Source organism: Delphinapterus leucas, chromosome 9 (genome assembly GCF_059928025.1).
Source record: "Delphinapterus leucas isolate spDelLeu-1000000601 "Yukka" chromosome 9, BTC_Dleu_Yukka2, whole genome shotgun sequence".
Lineage (NCBI taxonomy): Eukaryota > Metazoa > Chordata > Mammalia > Artiodactyla > Monodontidae > Delphinapterus > Delphinapterus leucas.
Window position 1 is genome coordinate 56,289,255 of NC_143137.1, and position 5,537 is coordinate 56,294,791.

The window sequence follows — 5,537 nt, forward strand, 5'->3', positions numbered from 1 at the left end:
TTAAAAAATCATTAAAAATAAATTAAAATTTAAAAACTTTTATGAATTACTCGCTGCCTACAGAGTAAAGTTCCAACTCCTTTATCTGAACTTTCAAATTCCTCCATCTACTGACAACTTTTCAGTCGCTGTAATCTTAACTAACTCCCACTACTGTCTTCAGTGGAAACCCAAAAAACCCCAAATAAAACAAAACAAAAAAAGCCCCAACAGATACTAATTCTAGTAAATTGCCTTTACAAAAAAGAAAAAGGAAAAAAGAAAGAAAATTGACCTTTCCTCTTACTCTTTATTTGAAAGTAAACGGGGGAGGATTTTGAATTGCCTACCACATGTTTTTCTAAAGTGAATCAGAGCAGGATGAGATGCCTGCTTAGTCTTTGGCTATAATGAATATGTGTCTGTGACACAATTCTCAAAAAGAACACGTTTCTCCCAAGTTATTATCTAGCTGGCACTGATTAAGAATTTCCTTTCAGTTTAAATAAGCTAAAAAAATGGTTAAAGGCAAGTATATGTGATGTTAGATGTTAGTTTGTGTCCACAAAAACACAGTGAAAAATAAATAAATGACCCGAACTGAGCCCTGAGTCTTCATGCACAGACTATCAGTTTCACACTTAGTCATAGTCAACTTCACACATAGATGCCACTGAAACAACCAGGGCCAAATGTTCCTGGAAAATGGGACTTCTTAGACATTCACAGACATTTGGTGCAAATACCTGAGCCCCATGCTTCGGGTGGAGATCTCAGAAAGAAGACTGATGGGCAGCTTCCAGGCGAAAAAATGAAGGAGGGGCAGGATGTGGTCTTGGTGATTCAGAAGCGCCCCCCCTTCTCCACCACCAATTTGAGTCAGCATGCAGCCACATGGCCCCATATGGTACAGTGATGGCTCTTGATGAGCTGTCATACCAGATCCTCCCTTCTTGCCTTCATTAAAGTACTTGGTGTTTTCAGAAGCCCAATTTGCATATGAGTAGTTTTATTCTATCTTTCCAAATTAGTCAAGCAGCAAATGGTTGAAGTTTTCTGATCTACATGATATGGTGGCATGGAGTGTTGTTGGCCGTTTTGATACTTGCTTGTCTCACCTGGTCCTTGAAATGATAAACTAACATCACTCATTTGGAGGCAGCCTAGCATAGTAATTGAACCCCTGGGTGTTGGAGCCAAGCTGGCTGGGTTCAAATCCCTGCTCACCACCCCTGGACTTGTGATTTTACAAGTGTGCACAAATCACTCTTTCTTGCCCCAGGGCATGAATCTTGTGCTCTTAATGTGATTGGTGCAGCCGGAACTGAGGGTCATCCTTGTGGTGCAACAGTGGCAGCAATCACGCAAGCTTCAGCAGAGCACTGGCAGTTCTGCTGGTGGCTGTGTCTGGGGTCCAGGGCTGGCAGAGTGGCAGAGTGGGTCACACTGTCCAGAGCTGGGTGTTAACTTTCCATGACTTGATTCGGAGTACTGTTCATGACTGCAGAGTCCTCAACCTGGCCATGCTGGCAATTCCAGGAGTTATACAATGACCTTTTAACACTTGTTTTTTTTGCTTAAACAAATTTTTGGTTTCTTTTAAATGTAACTAAGATTACTGACTGATACAATGACTTTGGAAAAATTTATTAAGTTTTCTCAGCCTATTTTCTCATCTATAAAGTAGCTTAGTAGTATCTATCTCTTAGGGTTAGTAGGAGACTTAAATACGTTACTGCGTGCAAGCACTCATTATGGTGCTGGCACACAGTAAGGGTCCCTAAAATATTAGCTATTATTATTTAATAATTTGTTGGGCACAAGAACATTGGACTGCTTATAGTAAGAGTGAAGCTTGGTATGAGAAGGTCCTTGCCATTTATCTTAGAGTTAGGAACTATAGCTTGGAGTTTTAGAAATTAGAGATCATTATATGTTAGTTTCAAGATTCAAGTATTGTGACCCCATCTGAGTGGTTATGTTGAAGAAATAATCCCCTCTTTACTGCAACAATAGGATTAAAAGTGACCTAGGAATTTTTACGGCTCACAGATTTTAATTTATGGTTGGTTGATTTAGGCAACCATATATATTTTGTTTTACCTATTTAATTTAAATTTAACATATGGACTGAAAAAGGTACGCATCTTAAGTTTATAGCTTGATTATCATACAAAGCAGGGTATTGAACATTACCAACACTACAGAGGCTTACTTTGGCCTCCCACCTTCCAGAGGTACCACTACACAGATTTCTCTTACCATAAATTAGTGTTGCCTGTTTCAAACTTTATTTAAATGAGATTCTATAGTAGGTAATCTTTCTGTTGCTAAATGTTATATATTTGAGATTCATCCATGTTGTTGCACATAGAAATAGTTCTCTGCATTGCTGTATAGCAATATATGCCACACTTTATTTAACCATTCTACTGTTAATAGACATTTGGGTTGCTTCTAGTTTGGTGCTATTAAGGATAATGTACTAAGAATATTCTTGTAACTCTCTTTTGTGCACATATGTATGCATTTCTTTTGGATTTACACCTAGGGGTTGAATTGCTGAGTCATAGGGTGGGCATATGCTTAATTTAACTGGCAACAAAATTTCCAAAGTAGTTTTACCAGTTTACACTCTCAAGCATTACAAGAGTTTCTGTTGCTCTATATCCTAACACTTCGTATTGTCAACCTTTTAAATTTCAGCCATTCTGGGGTGTGTGTGGAGATATCCTGTTACGTTTTCAACTTACATTTTCCTGATAACTAACACATTTTCATGTTCATTGGCCATTTGGATATCCTCTTTTGTAAAAATCCCGTTCATGTCTTTAACCCTTTCTTTAAAAAAAACTAAGCCTGTCTTTTCCTTATTGATTTATAAGAAATCTTTATACACTCTGGATACAAGTTCTTTGTGTGTATACACACATAAAATGTCTTCTCCCACTTTGTATCTTGCCTTTTCATCCTCTTAATGATTTCTTTTGATGAACAGAAGTTTTAAATTACAATATGTCCAAATGATTAATCTCTCCTATTACAGTTACAGCTTTTAAAAAAAAAAAAAAAAAGACTATTTTTTAAAGCAGTTTTAGGCCTATAGAAAAATGAGCAGAAAGAACCAATATTCCCGTATATTCTCCCCCCGCACACACACAGTTTCCCCTATTATTAACACCTTGCATTGATATGGTACATTCTTTACAACTGATGAACCAATATTGATACATTATTATTAACTAAAGTTCATAGTTTACATTTACAGTTCACTCTTTGTGTTGTACACTTTTTGGGTTTTGACAAATGGATCATGTTATCTATCCTCCATTACAGTATCATACATAATAGTTTTACTGCCCTAAAAATCCCCTGTGTTCCACCTCTTCATCTCCCCCCAACCCCTGACAACCACTGATCTTTTCACTGTCTCCATAGTTTTTCCTGTTCCAGAATGTCATATAGTTGGAATCATATAGTGTGTAGCCTTTTCAGACTGACTTCTTTCACTTAGTAATATGCATTAAATGCTCCTCCATGACTTTTCATGGCTTGATATCTCATTTCCTTTTAGCACTGAATAATATTCCACTGACTGGATATACCATAGTTTATTTATCCATTCACCTACTGAAAGACACCTTGGTGGCTTCCAAGTTTGGGTAATTATAAATAAAGCTGTTATAAACATCTGTGTACACGTTTTCGTGTGAACTTAAGTTTTCAACTCCTCTGGGTAAATACCAAGGAGTATGATTGCTGGATCATATGGTAAGAGTGTTTAGTTTTGTGAGAAACTGCCTGATTGTCTTTCAAAGTGTACCATTTTGCATTCCTACCAGCAATGAAGGAGAATTCTTCACCAGCTTTTGGTGGTGTCAGTGTTCTGGATTTTGGCCATTCTAACAGAGGTATAGTGGTATCTCATTGTTGTCTTAATTGGCATTTTCCTGATGACACGTATTGTGGAGCATCTTTTCATATGTTTATTTTCCATCTGTATATTTTCCCTGGTGAGGTGTCTTATGGTCTTTGGCCCATTTTATAATCTGGTTTTTTGTTTTCTTATTGTTGAATTTTAAGAGTTCTTAGTATATTTAGGATAACAGTCCATTATCAGATATGTCTTTTGCAAATACTTTCTTCCAGTCTATGGCTGGTCTTATCATTCTCCTGACATTGTCTTCTGCAGAGCAGAAGTTTTAATTTCAGTGAAGTCCAGCTTATCCATTATTTTTTTCATGGATCATTCCTTTGGTATTGTATGTAAAAAGTCATTGCCATACCCAACCAAGGTCATCTAGGTTTTCTCCTATGTTACCTTCTAGGAGTTTTATAGTTTTGTGTTTTACATTTAGCTCTATGATTCATTTTGAGTTAGTTTTTGTGAAGGGTATAAGGTTTGTGTCTAGATCCCTTTTTAAAAAAAAAAACATGTGGATGTCCAGTCGTTCCAGCATCATTTGTTGAAAAGACTATCTTTGCTCTATTGTATTGCCTTTGATCCTTTGTCAAAAATCAGTTTACTCTATTTATGGGGGTCTATTTCTGGGTCCTCTATTCTGTTCCATTGACTTATTTGTCTATTCTTTGACCAATACCACACTGTCTTGATTACCACTGCTTAGATACCCCTAGTGTGGAAAATAAAGCTCATTACATACAGGATGGAAATATGACCCAGTATCTATTTGGACTTGTTGTCTGTAGAACAAGAGATAGTTCATTTGTGACCAATTTAAAATGTACTAGCCTGTCCCCTTTCAGTGGCAAGTGATAGAAACCCAGTTTAAAGTTAAGCAAAGGAAGGAATGTTTTGTCTCACAAGAATTAGGAAGAACTGAAGTGGAATAGGCATCAGATATATTCTAAATCAATCTCAATTTCTCTCTCTTGATCTCTTGATCTCTTGACTTCTCCCTCTCATTTAGTGAATTTTAATCAATAAGAAAAATAAAAAACCAAAAAACCCACCTCCCACTGCCTTCAAGAATAACTCCTTCATTTCCTTCAAATGTTTGTTCAAATTTCCCTTCCTCAGTGAGGCTGATCAATCCTCATTTTATTCAACACCAAAACCTGTCCCCTCCATTTCAGCAGTCCTGATCCTTTTTACATTTTCCCCACTTACTAATTGCTAACACACTGTGGTATTTTCTTTTTATGTTTTTAATTTATCTCTCTCACCTGGAATGTTACTTCTACCAGGGTAGGCTCTTGTGTATTTTATTTACTGAGATATTCCAAACACCTAGAACAGGGCACCTAGGGCAACCCACATGGTAGGTGCTCAATAAATAGTGCTGAGTGAAGGAAAGGGAATTTATTATCTCATGTAAGAAGTCCCAAGTTGGGTGGTCCCAGGATTGTTGGTTCTGTAGCTCAGTGGCATAATTGAGAACCATGCTCTTTTCACCTTCCCTGTCTGCCATCCTCAGCATGTCAGGTTGGTCTCTTGGGCTAGCTCTCTGCATGGTTGCAAGATGGATGCTGTAGTTCCAGGCATCACACCTCAAAAGGACACATCCAGAAGCAGCAGAATGATGGCTGCTATCTGC